This window comes from Canis lupus, chromosome 17 (assembly GCF_011100685.1).
Source record: "Canis lupus familiaris isolate Mischka breed German Shepherd chromosome 17, alternate assembly UU_Cfam_GSD_1.0, whole genome shotgun sequence".
In the NCBI taxonomy this organism is placed as follows: Eukaryota; Metazoa; Chordata; class Mammalia; order Carnivora; family Canidae; genus Canis; species Canis lupus.
This window is the reverse complement of record NC_049238.1, coordinates 29,901,985-29,919,851: the sequence shown is the minus strand read 5'-3', so window position 1 is coordinate 29,919,851 and position 17,867 is coordinate 29,901,985.

Genomic DNA, 17,867 nt, shown 5'->3' with positions numbered 1-17,867 from the left:
TTCATATATTCAACAAACACTTATAAAGCACCATCTATTAGCCAGATATTCTAGGTGCTTTGAATATATTTGTGAACAAAACAAAGATCCCTGGCTTCATGGAGCCAACATTTAGCATGGGGGCAGGGCATCGCCTAGTGATAAACAATAGGCATAATAAACAATTGTACTATGAATTAGGAAGTGATAAATCCTTCAGAAAACAATTCAAGCAGCATAATGGGGATTGTGAGTGTGAGAAGTATAGGGAAATGAAATGCTGCACATTAAATAGGTGAGAAGGTGACATTTAAGCAAGGATTTGAAGGGATGGGGGGAATTAGCCATGGATTTATAGGGGGAAAGGAGGCTAGGAGAGAGGAGGCAGCTAATGCAAAGGCAGAGGGACACACCTGGACTGCCTGAGAAAAGGAGACCAGTATACCTGGAGAGGAGAAAGGTAGGGGATCATAGTAGGATATGAGGTGTGAAAGGCAAGAGAAGGAATGTGGCTGGATAGAGAGGGAATATGATATAGCTGGAGTAATTTTAAAATCCGCTACGTGAGGGGTTTTTTTTTAAGATTTTATTTATTTATTTTAGATAGAGACAGAGCATGAGCATGAGCAGGGGGGAGGAGACAGAGGGACAAGGAGAAGCAGACTCCACTGAGCAGGGAGCCTGACATGGAGTTCGACTGCAGGACCCCAAGATCCCAGGATTCCGAGATCATGACCTGAGCCAAAGACAGACACTTAACCTACTGAGCCACCCAGGCACCTCTCCTCTACTTACTGTTGCATAGCAATAGCTAAAAGAATTTTTATCTGATTAAACCCTGTGTATTCTTGTCTTTATCTTAGATTGGCTTTATTAATTAAATATCAGGTAATCTATTTCTTTTCCTGCTCTTGGTGAAGGAAGTTAGATCCTTTGCCTTTCCTTGATTTCTGGCTCTTCTACGATTACATTTTTGGTCACAGAGCTCTTTGAAGTTTTGCTTTCTCATGAAATTTTAACAATAAGATTTCATGTAATGGTTTTCTACTTTATGTATATTCATGAAGACTTTGTGAAAAATGTATCTTCTTTAATAAATGAAATTATGAAAAAAAAAAGAATGCTGTCCTTTCTTAATTTTAAGTTCTTAATACACCCACAAACCTTGAATTCACATGATTTGGAATAGGACACTCAAAACTCTATGTAAATGTCTTTTTGTGTCCCTTTCTAGATTTGATATAGCTCTTTTCCAGATACCAGTAAGACTATTGATAATGGACTTACTTGATGAGAGGTTACATTCTGGAGTAAAAAGTCATTATTGCAGCTCTGATGTATTAATTGCTTGATAAGTACCTTACAGATTTTATCCCACCCAACTTCTTAGGGTCTATTTTCTTATCTACAAAAAATAATAACCATCCCCACAAGTAACTCCTCCAGCATTGTCATACAACAATTAGGTCCCAAAGACAGGATTTCAGGCCAGGGCAGATGGATGCCAGTGGGTCTTCACCACTCCTATACTGTCAGGAAGAAAGTCTGTTTCATTCCACTTGATCACAGAAAATACATCAAACTGTCTTCTCAGAAATCCCAATCCCAATTACTTCATTAAATCTTCTTTCCTTCTTGGCAAGTCAAATAGGGCAAAAAAATCATTGAGCAATAGGTTATCCATTCTTGTTTTTATCCTCTTGAGCCTCAGATAAGGAATTGCTTGCCAAAAGGAGTATTTAGGGGGGTTTTATGAGAAGAGGGGATCCAGAATCTTTTCCTTTTTTTTTTTTTTTTTTTTTAGGAGATCCAGAATCTTAACTGTTATCAAAAGTGACATCCTTGAACTTCTTTGCTATAAATTCAAAACTGACCTGGTTATTTCTGACATCGTTCTCGTTTATATTTTGATCTTATTTTATTTTATTATAAGGAAACTACTAGACAGTTTCTGGAAGGAATGAGCCATTGACTTGGGGTGCTAAAGATTTTCTCTCAGTTTAATGATTAACCTCAGGTTTCTGAGGCTAGGAAATGGGTGGTGAGGTGAAGAGGAAGTCATTTCTAACATTCTGGGCATTGGGTATCAACTGAATTATAAAGGGGGACTTATTCTTATTCAGTGTTATTATATTGTTGGGCAATATACTTATGAAAAAAATATTTGGAGTTTGAAAGGACCCAATAAATCTCATTCTCTCCTCTGCCAGAGTTTTGAATTTATGGAGAGTGACAAGGGAATAAAGCATATGCAGAGCATATTAGCACTTTTATTATTAATAGAGGTTGTGTTGAACAGTGACAGCTTTGCCCCAGAAGGCTCTAAAATAGGCCCTAGAAGCTCCATCAATTAAATTGATCCCAATGCCACTCTTCATCCTAGGTTGAACATTCACTTCCTATTCCATTTTCCATTTCAAATTAGCCTATCCACACTGTCTAAAATATCTTATCAGCAGTTCTGCAAAAAATAAAAATAGCATTATAAAAACATTCCAATAATTATATGCTAAATGTCCTATATATAAATTTAAGGTTGCTTACCATGAAGTTTCTAGAGAAACTTAAAATTAAAATACCCTAATTAAATCTCTTTATAAATTTTAGGCTTAAAAAAGGAAATTCCAAAACGACTCAAGTCTAAAATCAAATTAACTTTCCTTTGTATATTGGAAAGACAAACCCTCCAAAACCTCTCTTTCTGGCAATATAGGACCTGGTATCATGAAAACTTCCCCTAATAAAAGGCACTTAAAAATGCTTTAAAAAAATGTACAAAGCATTTCTTTAAATGCCTAACAGCTGAGCTGGCAAGAAAGTGATGGAAATCCTTCATGGTCAAAGTTGCTCTTCAAAAAAATTACAAATCCAGCAAGATAACTAGACACTGAAGCCAACAGCTGCCCCCTGGGATCTACTGATCTCTGGTAACCTAGAACTTTAGATTCAATGAGCCATCAGCAACAAAGCTTATGTCCTGAGGAAAATGAGATGCCAGATGAGGACTCCTGATAAAGGATGGGCCCCTATAAGATGATATCCTCAGAGAAAGAAAAGCAACTAACTCACAGAGATAGACCATAAAGAACCTTGACTCTTAGTAATGGACTTAAAGGGGAAAAAGTATATTCTCTGAGAATTTATATCCATGAACTGGTCCCCAATTGGGTTTGGACTGGAATTTATAGTATGCATGTGGCCAGAAAACATCCAAGTTGTAAATTTAAAGTCATCCCAAATTGGTAGTGCCACCAGTCACACAGAAGAACCAAGTGTAAGTCCTCCCTGAAGGATGCAACACAATCTAATCCTCAAAGAATTTGTACAACTAAAATTCTCAGGGGCATGAGTTCATACACAAATTCACCAACAAATATAAAAATAACAATAAAACCAAGAAAATAAGCCAATATGATTGAGAGTTGATAGAAAAACAAACCACTGATTTATGTCTACAATGAATGCAGATATTAGAATTAGCAAATATAAAATATAAATTATGTTAAATATGTTTAATGAACAATTCTAAAGTTATGATGAAGTGAAAAATAAAGTTTAAGCAGGCTTGAAAATAAAATGGCTATTATCTAAAAGACAAGAGATAACTAATGCAGGTAAGTATGCAGAGAAAAGGGAACCCTTTTCTTGTTGGTGAAAAAGTAAACTGGTATATCTACTATGGAAAACAGTATGGAGATTCCTCAAAAAATTAACATAGAATTACTATATTATCCAGCAATCCCACTGCTGGATATCTATTCAAGGAAATGAAAACAGGATATCAAAAAGATACCTGCACTCTCAACTTCATTGCAGCATTATTCACAACAGCCAAGACAAAACAACTTAAGTGTCCACTGACTGATGGTAAAGAAAGTATGGGAGATATATCTATAACTGAATATTATACAACCATAAAAAAGAGGGAAATACTGCCATTTGCAACATGGATGTACTTTGAGAGAATTATACTAAGTGAAATAAGTCAAGAAAAAGGCAAATACTCTATTACTTTATTTATATGTGGAATCTAAAAAAGCCAAGCTCCACTGAGGGGGACACTTGACGGGATGAGCACTGGGTGTTATTCTATATGTTGGTAAATTGAACACCAATAAAAAATTAATTTATTTAAAAAATATAAAAAATTAAAAAATTAAAAAGCCAAGCTCATAGAAGCAGAGAGTAGAATGATGGTTATATAGTTAACTCTTGAATGATGGTTAGGGGCATCAACCCCTTGTTGTCAAAATTCAGCCTACGCCTTTAGACTCCCAAAAACTTAACTGCTAATAGCTTAATGTTGACCAGAAGCCTTACCAGCAATGCAAACAATTGATTAACACATATTTTATATGTTAGATGTATCACATACTGTATTCTTACAATTAAGTAAGCTAGAGAAAAGAAAATGTTATTAAGAAAACCATAAGGAAGAGAAGATACTTCTATAGTACCATACAAAAAAATCCACGTTCAACTTCGTGTTGTTCGAAGATCAACTGTATATCACATTTCCTTTATCCGTTCATCCACTGATAGATCCTTATATTGTTTCCATGTCGTGGTTATTGTTAGTAACATCACAATTAATATGAGGGGGTGGGGCAGATATCTTTTCAAGATAGTGATTTCATTTTCTTCTGATACATGCCCAGAAGTGACATTACTGGATCACATGGGAGTTCTATTTTTAATATTTTAAGGAATCTCCATACCTTTTCTATAACGGCTGCCCAAATTTACATTCCCAACAACAGTGTGCAAGGCACTAAGATATTCCATGTATGGCATGATCCTATTTATATGAAATATCCAGATATAGAAAATCTGACACAGAAAATAGATCATGGTTGCCTGGGTCTGGGGGTAAATGATGAATAATTGCAAACAGGCAGGGGAAACCCTTTGGGGTGAGAGAAGTATTCTAAAACTAGAGTGTGACAGTGGTGCACAACTCAATAAATTAACTAAAAAAATCATCACACTGTATACCTAAAATGGACGAACTTTATGGTATGTGTGGAAATATGCCTCAGTGCAGCTAGGAAAAATTCTCTATGTTTAATATTACCTTTTTTTCTCTCCCTGTTATTTAATCAAATGGGTTTTTCCCCCTGTCATTTCCTAATCACCTATTATGAAACAAGCGCTGAAATCTCACTTTTACTGTTAATAACATAATATTTATGGCAACCCTATGATGTGGGTATGTCTATACCCATTTTTGAGAGGAAGATACTGAGACTTTGAGCTTTAGTCAGCTGGACAGGATCAGATAAATTGTCAGTAGCACAGCTGATGCAAAACCAGGCCTATCTGGCTTGGAAGCATGGGCCTAGTCCATAAACCACACTGCTGCCTCTGCTAAAGAATGAAGAGTTTCAGAGAATCTTTTTTTTTTTTTTTTTTTTAGCAAAAGAAAAAAAGTGGTTGCCCAAGAAACAAAGCTCTCAATTTCAAAATATATTATATGCTCCAGGCCAAATGAACCCTAGAGCATTTCAAGACCTTTGCTGCTGACATAAAGTGGGGATCAGAGAAACGACTCCAGACTCAGACTGACAAGGTCAATTCAGACTCTAGTCATGACCTCTAGTCATGACCTCCAAGGTTCACTTACCAGCTATGGTTCAATTGGTCATAGAACAGATTAAATGGTCATCCCTCTTTCTCTCTTTTTAAAGATTGTATTTATTTATTCGAGAGAGAGAGGAGTGCGTGCAAGCATGCAGAGTGAGAGAGGGCACAAACAAGGGGAGGAGCAGAGAAAGAAGCAGTCTCTTGGTTGAGCAGGGAGCCCAACAAGGGGCTCTATCTCAGGACACGGGGATCATGACCTGAGCCAAAGGCAGACACTTAACCAACTGAGCCACCCAGGCACTGGAATGAGTGTCTCTTTAATGCACATATAAATCTTCCAAGAATGTTTAAATGCAAATTCTAGAGCCCTGTGTGCAGATATTTTGGTCCAATAGGCTTAGGGTAGGGCCTCAGAAACTATATTTTTAACAAGCATAGGAAAATTGTCAAAACTACAAGTTTTAGAGATAAATGCACTTGGGTTGGAATGTTGTCATAAGCCATTAACTAGTTGTGGCACTTTTGCCAACTTAGCATCTCTGAGCCTCAGTTTCCTTATCTACAAAGGGTGTTAATAATACTTATCTTGTAAAATTGTTGTGAATTTTTCATTACTCTATGCTTTGAGAAAGCACTCAGTAAGCAGTAGCTTCTTTTTCTATTTATGTTTTTTTTTTTTTTTCCTAGAGAGTCTGAAAGGATGGAGTTTTGCCAGCAATCCAGACTGAACACTCTCAGAATCAGGTCAGCAGCAAAGAAGCTGCTGGGTTGGATGAAATCAACCCAACAGAGAAAGCACAATAGCCAGGCCTGCAGCCCTCAGGCACTGTTGATTTGTGTCTCTTGTGGGAGATTTTAATATCTAAAGTTGAACTCCATTGACTCGCAGATTTATTCTATCCCTAGCCTTCAAAAACAATCCTGAGAAAAACTGATAAGAGGAGAAAACACGAGGCAAAGATGACACCTACTGGCAGCAAAAGGCCCCTGCAAAGGGCATTTCTGTTGCTTGACTGCTTCTGACATGGATTAATCCCTGCTATTTATTCATCCTGCTGCCTTCTCACAAGAAACATTGCATCAAGGAAATAATCAGAGATGTGGACAAAGGTTTACATGTGAAAGTTTTCATTAAGTATTATTTATGGAAGTGAAATATTGGGAAGACTTAGTGTCCAACAGTGCAACAAAGGTTAAATAAATTTTGGTACTTGTGTATTAATGAACTATCAATCAACCATTTAAAGCTATGTTTTTGAACCGTTTTAATAACACAAAGAAATGCTCATCTAAAGATGTTTAAGGACAAAATGAGGGTTATGAAACAAAACATTTTAGGATTATGATTAAATAAAATTGATATCTGTATATGCCTCTAGAAAGGAATCTGGAATAAAATGTAGAAAATGTTAATAGAGAGCACTTCTGAGATTAGCATTTTCTTTTTTGTATAGTCCTGTGTTTTTCAACATTTCTACAATAAGCATGTATTACCTTATTGAATAGAAAGCAAAGGAATAAAATTTGTTTATATTTTGTAACTGTTTTCCAGCTTCTTTGAGATATAATTGACTCACAACATTGTATAAATTTAAGGTATACAAGCTGATGATTTTATACATGTATATATATTGTGACATGATTACCACAGTAAGGTTAGTTAACACTTCCATCACCTCACATAATAACAATTTGTGTGTATGCAGTTAGAACATTTAAGATATACTCTCTTTTAAAAAAATTATTTCTTAAGAAAGAAAATAACACTTTGAGGGAGGAAACCCAAAACAGATACTGATGGAGTAGTGAGAGTCTGGTGGTGACCTTAGTCGTATCCGATACTGCAATGTCACAGGACCACAGAACCACCAAACAAAGGGAGGAGGCCATTTCACTGTCTAAGAAGAAAGTAAGGGGATCCCTGGGTGGCTCAGCGGTTTGGCGCCTGCCTTTGCCCGGGGCGTGATTCTGGAGTCCCGGGATCGAGTCCCGCGTCGGGCTCCCGGCATGGAGCCTGCTTCTCCCTCCTCCTGTGTCTCTGCCTCTCTTTCTCTCTATGTCTATCATAAATAAATAAATAAATCTTAAAAAAAAAAAAGAAGAAGAAGAAGAAGAAGAAGAAAGTATTTTGTTTGCCCCAGCCAAATCATCACTCTTGCAACTGGCTTTCCTTTCATAGTATCCCTAGAGAATTTTCTCACATAATGACTATGATTCAAGGTCTGCCCTCCTGGGCAAGTGAGTACATGTAAATCTTTTCATTGAATATCTCTTCTTGCTTCCCCCACCTTATCTGGCAAGGCTGGGGCTCTATCACACACCAGCTCTATGAATCACCTGACTTCTCTGAGCTTCCCTCTTCTCATCGATAAAATAATGGTGACAGCAGTTACCAGCTGACCTATTACCATTGTGAGCTTTTCGTAAGATAATATGTTTTGAAAACAATGCTATGAGAATCATATGCAAGGTCATAGGAGCCAACATCCTTCACTGAATGATTATGTGCCAGACACAAGGCTTTTTCTTACATATTACTTCATGTTATCATCATAAGAAGTTAGTAGAATCCCCATTTACCAATGAGAAAACTAAGTGTATACTCTCCTCACAGTCAAATATCTTTTCCATTGCAGAGCCAGGATTTGAACTCAGTTTGACCTCCAAAAGCCAGGTTCTTGAATATTATGCTTTACGACCGCATAGAATCTTAGTGCTCAAAGGGACCCAACAGATCATTACTTTGAATCCCTGTAGTTGGCAGATGAGGACACCAAGATCCAGAGAAGGGACATGACCTCCCCATACAACCAACAAGAAGTGCCACAAATTTCACTTCACAGAACACTAAGAGTCTCTGCATAATCTGCCAGCCAATGTGGTTTCTAGTTACTCAAGCCGAGGGAGTGGGTTGGGGTTTCTGTTCTCAGCTCCACTTCACTGTTACTGGAAACCAGAAACTCTTGGATCCACCCTATTATTCAACGGCCAAATTACATATTCTAAACTGAGTGAAACTTTGAACTTCCAGGGAAAGTGGACTTCTACCCAATAACCACAAATATCCACTTTTAATATTTGGAGTTGAACCCCATTGACTCATAAATTTAGTTCGGGGGAAAGTACTCCAGGAGAGGAAACCACGTGTGTGAAAGTGTAGAGGTAGGATCAAGTCTGACACGTTCCAGAAGCAGCAAAGAGGCTAATGTTACTGGAGCAGAGTGGAGCAAAGATGGAGCCTGGTCAGAGATGAGGTCAGAGTGGTGTTGGGAGACAGATCACAGGGGGTCAAACAGGCCACTGCAAGGATTTTGGTATTCATTCTGAGTGAAATAAGAAACTATTGTAGGGTTTTGAACAAAAGAGTGACACAATCTGACCTACTTTCTTAAAGGATTATTCATTAAGAATAGGCTGAAGGAGCTAAGGTAGAAGCAAGAAGACAGTAGGAGGATAAGACGGTCTCACACTCTTCAAGGCAGAGATAATGACTTGGACCAGCATGGTATCAATGGAGGTGGTAAAACACAATTGGATTTTGGAAGCAGTTTGAACATAGACCTGGTCTAGCTATTTCCTGACTAATTGGATATAGGATGAAAAAAATTAGTGAGGCATCAGGAATGGCTCCAGTGTTTTTGGCTGCACTACAAGAATGAAGCTACTATTCACTGAGAAGGAGAAGACTGAGTGGAGCAGGTGTGTGAGACCAGGAATTCGTAGAGGGATGTTGAGTGTGACCACCCAGGGGAGCTATTCTGTAGGCAATTATTTACATGATTGTGCAATAAACAGATTCTAATTTCAACTGACACGTAAGCCAGTAATATTCTATTCTTTAATAACTTTATTTGGTTCCCTGAATCAATGTGAAAAAATTCTACACCTCTGAGTGCTTTTTTCCTTTGCATTAATGCCCAACCATTCCCAGCCCTCTCCCCATGATTACTGTGTAGGGCTGGTAGCAGCCAGAGCAGTAGCGCTGATGTCAGGAAAATGGCTCAGACAGGCAGCCTGTCTGCTGCTTTGATACACTCCATGTCCAGAGGGAGAACTGCCAATCCAAACAGATCCCACAGATTGTGCCCTACCCAATGCTATCAAAACACAGACGAGAGAATGCTTAAGCCAGCTGTCTGGGAAGACTATCAAGGTATCGTGCAGCTTATGGGAGCTCAACAGCATGTAGAAGATGGTGTACTGAACCCAAGGGAAAAAAGACGGACTCAGGAGCCTGGAGCATCCTCCAACCAACATCCTCCAGCATCCCCCGCAAGGCTCTTGCCCTAAGTTCTTGAGGACAACGTGCCAAAGTGGCCCTAAGGAAGAAACAACGTCCAGGAACTAATTCTGCATTTCTGAGAACACAGAAATATCTTCAAAGCTTCAACTCTACAATCTGATTTATACAGATCCATGTTTGAGATTCCACCATTATCAGAGTGTAATCTCTTGGTTAAAAAATGTTTTTCATAAACCCTACTATCTATCACTTTCAGCTCAAAATGGAAACAGAATTTAATAGAGAGGAACAGGAAGGAGAGAGGGGACAGGGTACCGGGAGGATGGAGAACCCGCCTAACCCACCCCCACTCCCATCACCATTTCCACCACCTCCCAGGGTGGAAAATGGTCCAGAACAGGGAGGCAGAAAATGGAGGAAGCTCACCGTCTGGAATTTCCCCTGTTGACAGATGTGGGAGGGAGTCGCAGGGATGAGTCAGAAACTCTTTAGTTGGTGCTTAAGAGCTGCCTATGCAAATCTTCTAGGGCCTTCTTTGCTACCATAAACACCTTTGGGTTTACCCAAATGCCTTGCTGGCACACAGGCATTCCAGAAAATCGAGTGTGACTGTTCTGAGGGGCTGAGGGCAGGCTTCTCACTCAAAGCCTAAAAAGCCTCAACTCTGGCTGTCACCCTGACCTCCTCTATCAACTTCTTCTGGCCTCTTGCCCCCAGACCCTAGTCTCTATCTCACCCTAAAACTCCACTCAGTGCTGAAAAATACCCAATACTGTGATTCTTTGTTCCACTTTATTTCATATCCATACTTCTCATCTCCCTTCTCAGAGCTTTCCTAAAACATCTTTCTTTTGAAGGAGCAAGATGAGAGGAGGCAAGAGAGGTATGGAGTTCTCTGGACTCATTGAAGCTTACTGCTCTTCTGGTTCCAAATCAGCTACATCTCTGAAGGCAGCACTCTCAGAACCTGCTGGAAACTGATGGCCAGGTGTCAGCCTCATGCCCAGAGACTGTGTCTAGCTGACCCTGAGAAAGAAGACCAGGCAAAGCCAGCTCATAACCCGGCATCAGGCTCCTGGCTTGTGAGCTGTGATTTATTGCTACATCTACTCCCTGGATGAGTCAGGAACATGCTCAGCTTGTTTGGGAAAAGTCAGGAGGTCAGTGTGACCAGGGTGAAGTGAATGAGAAAAAGAGTGATAGGTGGTGAGATCAGAGAGGTACAGACACCAGATCACATGGGGCCTGGCCATTAGTAGATTCTATTTCAAGTGAAATGAGGGGCCATTGGAGGGTTTTGATCAAGCAGTAATATGATGTGACTGTAATGTAAAAGGATGGCTCTGGTTCCTGTGTGGAAAGGAATCTAAGGAAGTAAGAATGGAGCGGGGGGGACAGGTGACATGATGGTGTCTTGACCCAGAGTGGAAGTAGTGCTTAAGAGTGGACAGATTCAGTCCATAGTACAAAAGCAAATAGGATTTGCTAGTGTTCTAAACTGAGAGAGAGGAGTCAGCAAATGGGTCAAAGATTTCCATTAACTGAGATGGGAAGGAAAAGATTTGGGGGATTGCTGGATCCATGAATTCAATTTCACTATCTTCATTTGAGGTGCTCCGGGGACATCTCAGTGGAGATGTCTGGAGTTAGTGGAGAGATTGGGACTGGAGATATAAATTTGAGAGTCTTCTGAACATAATGTTAGAGGGGTTGCTGGATGAGGTCTCCAGGGGAGTGAATACAGCTCTGGAGAAGATGTCCAAGAACTATGCTCCAGAATATTCCAATTTTTAAAAGTCAGGAAAACAAAGATCATGCAACAAAGGAGATGGAACAAAGAGAGCAATGAGAGAGAATCAAGAGGAAGTGGTGATCCAGAAGCCAGGAGTGAGAGAATAATCAGCCAAGTCATTTTCCCTGAGAACTGGGTAAAGAAATAACTGAGAATGAAATCAGAATCCCAACAATGTTCTGCAGCCCTGGGTTTCATGGAGGCTCTATGGGAGCTTAGCCAACCGGGTTCTGGGCCTTTCTCCCTGCTTTAACCATGTCTGCTCCTCTGTTAGCTTTGAGGTTCCATGCCAAGATTTCCTCAGAAGAAAGGGTTCTAGCACTCAAAACACAAAGCTCTGGAAACTGTTGGAGCATTGGGAAAGGGGCAAGCATGTGGGGAGGGACTTTCTCTGTAGCACTGCTCCTGGGGAAAAATCTAAAACTGAGGTTGGAAATCATAGAGCTCATGACTTCTAAGGCCTTTCTCAGCTCTAAAACATGTGAGTTCCACTCTCTTGGTTCCAGCCCCTGGACAACAATCTCACTTAACATTCCACCCATGCTCCGGTCTGATGGACCTTGATGAAGACATAGGACCTGGCTGGCCCTGCTCCAAGGGCTTGATAACATTAGGGGCCTTTGATGAATGGTATAAGAAACATTTGTTTGATCCAAGTGCTGCATTGAACTCTGATTTTCAGGAAAACTACTGGACTAAACATCCTGCCTCCTCCTGCCTCCCAGATCTTAATCAGCCTCACAGTCTGTCTGGAATTAGGCAGTGTCTGCACGAGGTCTCACCCATGACTACCAGCCTCCTCCTCAATTTTTAAGTATTATCTATTTTTGCTGGTCAATTTTTTAAGTATTATCTATTTTTTCTTGGTTTCTCAGATACCATAGTCTCTGTCTGCTGACAAAATTAAATGCTAACAAGTTCAGGTATCCAAAGTTGCCCTTCCCTTAGATGTAATTTTCTAGCTCTATCAACTTGCAATATAGATGTAAGGAAAAATGCAACAATCCTGAAGAAAATCTAAGCATAGGGGAAGCAACTTGGCTTTCCTTGGACAAACACTCATTTCTAACACCAGGATCCAAACATAAGAAAATAAGACATGAGCAGCTGAATTTAGGAATCTTCTAATCCAGACTTAAAGCTTGAGGCATAGTCTGCTCTTACAACTCCTGTGCTCCTCTTCCAAGATGTTTTTCTCTTTTAAGATTTTATTTATTTATTTGACAGAGACAGAGAAAGAGAGAGAGAGAGAGCGTGCACAAGCAGGGGGAGCAGTAGGCAAAGGATGAAGCAAGCTCCCTGTTGAGCAGGGAGGCTGAAAGCAAGCCTGATTCCAGGACCCTGGGATCATGACCTGAGCTGAAGGCAGACGCTTAACTGACTGAGTCACCCAGGTGTCCCCCAAGATTTTTTAAATTAATTTATTTACTTGAGACAGAGAGAGAGAAAGTGTGAGTGTGCATGAGGAGTGGGGAGGGACAGAGAGAGAGAGAGAGAGAGAGAGAGAGAGAGAGAATCTCCAGCAGACACCCCTCCAAACTGGGAGTGACGGGAGAAGGGGTGGGGAGTAGTACCTGTCTTGTGACCCTGAGATCAGGACCTGAGCTGAAATCAAGAGTAAGATGCTTAACTGACTGAGCCACCTAGACAGCCCCTCTTCCAAGATTTTGACCCTATATTTCAAGAACTTTGATGGAGGATTGAATATGTCTTCATCTTAAGAGATTATACAATGTCATATTCTATTCAAGATAAAAATAAAGGCAGCATGGTACCATGCCTGAGGATTATGCATAAGCCACCTAACTCACTTGCTTATAGATGTAGTTTTGAATGTAGATGAGGACCGGAGCCAATAGCCAAGAAAAAATGCTGGAGATGTCTTTGGTGCGAAAAGGTGGTTTTACTAAAGCATGGGGACAGGCCCCATAGGGAAAAAGAGTTGCACTGGGAATGAGCAAGGGAAGTGGCCCATTATATGCTTTCTTTCAAATTGGGAGGGGGTTAGGGATAGCGTAAGTCTAAGGAATTTTGGAAGCAAGGTTTCCAGGACCTTAAGGGAGCTAGCTGTTACTAAGGAAAGGTCACTTATTACTGTCTAACCTGAGTCGTAAGACTCTTTAGATGTGTATCAGTGGGTCATATGCTTGGGGGGTGATTGCTAACACATATCTTGGGGGTTTAGAGATAAAGGAAGTTTCCAAAAGAATTTTTATATATTATAGTAGACTTACAGGATCCAGGGGGTTAGACTAAGATAGCGTTTTGCCCTTAGCAAAGTGTAACACTGAGGCAGCTGAGTCCCTAGGGGAAGGTCACCCTGCCTGTTTCAAGGACTTGTCAATGGGCTGTAGGCAGTAAGGAAATTTAATAATTTTTCTCTGCCTTTGTTTCCCACATCACTTACTGTGATGAACATTTTTTTATTTTGTCCTTACAGCATCTTGTCCCTAGGTCCTCCTTTGAGGAACCACCCCCGCTTCACCTTCATCCCTTGTGGTTTGGTGAGGCTAACTCTACTCCTATCTATAGGAACAGGCATGGGCCACAGGCTAAATTCAATCAGTGCCTTCCATTCCCCAACCCAGAGACTAAATACAGAACAGACCCAGAACCCAACTTGGGTCAATGGCAGTCAAGCCTATGACTTTGTGATAATGTTAGACAGGAGATGAATACTCTTCTTTCATTAAAACTCAAGGTAACGGATGGGTACCTGGCCAGCTCAGTCAGTGGAGTGTGCAACTCTTAATCTTAGGGTTGTGAGTTTAAACCCCACATTGGAATTAGAGATTACTAAAAGATAATTTTTAAATCGTTTTTAAAAATAAATCCATTAGTACATCTCTTTTTAAAAAGCAAAAATGAGAAAGCATATGGAGACTCCCACTATAGAAAGTAAAGTTAAGGGGATATGAGCCTGGGGCGACTAACATCTATTTCCAGGATGAAAAACTAACCTACATTTGGAGCCTCTTCAGAGGAGGGCAGAGCAGGGAGATAAGAAGATATAGGATTCTGGATTTAGATGTGTCTGAACAGAAGCACAAAATAAATTCCTTTTTTTGGTTAAGTAGGTTTGAAATGGGTTTTCTGTCACTTGTAACCAAAAGAATCACAAATTATCCATCTTCTCTAGATCTTGATATCTGAGCCTTTAGAATGGAGATGTTTAGAATTAGTCAGTGGTTCTTAGTGGAGGCACTAATAGCATTTGGTGGGACAATTCTTTATTGTGCAAACTATTCAGAACATTCATTTTTGCTCCCTGTCCACAAAATGCCAGAAGCATCCTTCAGTTATTACAACAACCAAAAACCCACCAACTAGTTCACTAGAAACGCATACACACACACACACACACACACACACACACACATTCCCAAATGGCCCCTATGGGCAAGTGTTTCTCATCCTGAGAACAAATAAACTAGAACATCTCCAAGGACTCCCTCAACTGAAACTAGCCATGTCATGTACCAGAAATCAGGTTTACTAGAGTCTAGTCTTAGCATCAACTGAAAATAATTTAGTTTTAAAATGGGAACACTAATGTACAGCTATATGGATAAACCTATCAAAGGATCCTTGTGATTAATTACTCAAATGAAGTGACTCTAGCATAATGTAAAATAGATCCATAACAGTCCCCAGGGATATAATCCAAACACTTTTTTTCCAAGTCTATATGCACCACAGTTGATTTATCTATTCACTCACTGAAAGACATTTTGGTTGCTTCCAAGTTTTGGCAATTATGAGTAAAACTGCTATAACATCTGTGTGCAGATTTTCGTGTGGACATAAGCATTTAACTCTTTTAGGTAAATACTGCAAAGTCTAAACGCTTTGAATACTATTGTAGCTTATAATTTGTCCCATAAATAGTTAAATTTACTCAATTCATCTAGCAATAAAGAGTTAAAATCACAGCTACTCTGTGTCACCATCATTTTCCTAGACCTCTTCAATTGCATCTCTAGCAAGAGATTGCCCTGGGAGGTGGGGAGGGGTCATTTTTAATAAACAAATGGGTTTCATTACTTCCCGTATTACTGTAAGGATCACTATAGAACAATAATGAAGTTGATGGCTGGCAGTTAGCTACACTCATTCACTTCTCCACATCCATCTCTCAGCTCAGATAATTTACTGCATGTCATTCTTTGTTAGTCAGAACCACAAATGTTAAATCCTTGAATGCCAAGGAGGCCTTGTACCCCACCCTGCTCTGTAAATGTAAGAGAATAAAGTTTTCAGTGCCTTTTATAAGTCTTCAGTTTGTAAACTGATTTTTTTATGATATCTTTGTAACCTTTACTTTTTCCTCTTCTTGGCAATTTTGCGCTCTTTAATATTTATCCTCAAACAAACGGTCTAAACTCTCCACTGGCAAACTTGGATATGTCAGGAGAGTGGGCTCCTTTCCATGTACTGCCTTTGAAATCTGAGCACAATAAGATGACTTCACATTGCGTGAGCACAGCCAACCAAATCTAGGCCGAGGGTTACAGTCACGACAGACAGCGCTTTCATCTCAGCTCTCTTCAAAACTGCCAGAAATTATTGCTGCTTGAAAGTAGTGCCAGGATCCTGGGGCCAATTTTCAAGTTTAGGAGGATGTGAGGGGTATCCTATACCACCCTATTGGCTCAAGGAGCTAACGACCTCTCCTCTCCCCCTCACCCCTACCATGAAACATGGCAGCTGCTTGACACTCTGGTACCTGCCCCTTGAGGCAAAGCAGGAGTTTGGCTATTTGAAGGCTGAGAGATGTCACTTTGAAGTCAGAGAAGTGAGATGGCAGGAGAAGCAAGGGGAGGCAGTTAAACCACCTCAAAACTATTTTTTGATTTTCAGACTGCATAGAAAATCAAAAAAGTGGCCCTGAAACTTAGAACAAAACCTCAATCTTTCGCATATTCATCTTTGAAGTCAAAAATTGGTGGGAAGGCTGGCTATGAAAGCAGACCCATAGCTTCATGAACAGCAAATTTAAGCAGTTTCCCCAAATTTCCTATGTAAGTATTGCTTTAGATTACTATGGCTGCTCTAAATACTGTCCCTCATCTTCTCTCTCTGACCTTCATTCCCCACATCTAGAGCTTACAAAGAAACTGAGATTTCCTTTTCAGCAGAATATACCATCACTATGCCTCATGCAGGGCCCTCTGTACATTAGAGAAATGGAAGTGTCTTGTGTCTTGTCCATCGCTCCTTTATTAGAGGTAATTACCTCCAGCTGGGCCAAGTTGATTGAGCAAATATTCAATTTTCACATGATTTTGCTGTAGCACCATAATGAATGTGAAAGAAGGTCCGTGGAATAAATAGTTAAAGGAGTTGGAGCTGGAGCTGAAAACATGGGCTGCTTTGTTCTTATGACAACTGCTTCACCATGTAAAACGTTCTCCCATTTTGAAGGATCTGTCTTTTCCAGCCACAACCCTCAAGCTATAGTTATAGACCCATGATTTCTTTTATGCCAAGGTTATGAATACTCTTTTATGAATATTTTCCTTTGAACTCATTTTTGTTAAAGAAGAAAAATAGCCCTATGTATTGCACGGCTGACAGTAATAGACAAAACATAACAAATTGTTCTCGTAGGAGCAGTAAAATGCTCCAAAATGCACATAGAAAAATTCCAAATACAACATAATGTTTATGGAGCACTGTCTTTGCAGTTCTAATTCTTAAAAAGTAATATTTCTGACTGGCATGTATTATATAGAACATATTTCAGAGATTAATATCAAGATTAATACCTTAAAATGTATCCCTTCACGGTATCATGATTACTTTTCCCATATCACCGCAAACCCTGAGTGAATCGCATTTTAGGATGTGCCATTTGGAAGGAAGGAAATCTTCATTGGATTAAGCTGCTTATGTTTTATTTCTCCTTTTATCTCATTTCAACATATCCTCCAACTTCCTCCTCTAAAAATAATTCAACTAATGCCAACATAACAGATTATAGTAGATTTATTAATTTCATTTTGCCTCCAAAGGAAGTTATTTTTGAGGCTTATAATTATATATGTAGTACTGTCAACCAATGTTTAGGTTCCTTATTAAAACTTCTTTTCATTCCATGTTAATATAATCAGTGAAATCATTTCTTTTCTGGTGTTAAAAAAAGTATGTGTTTTGCCTAAGCCCCTTTCCAAAGTTTTATCTCATCCATAAATTAATCCAGAAAAGAGCCTTTTTTAATCCCGCTTTGGGGCTTAGATTCCTAAGCCCTGGAAGCATTCGTGTTATATC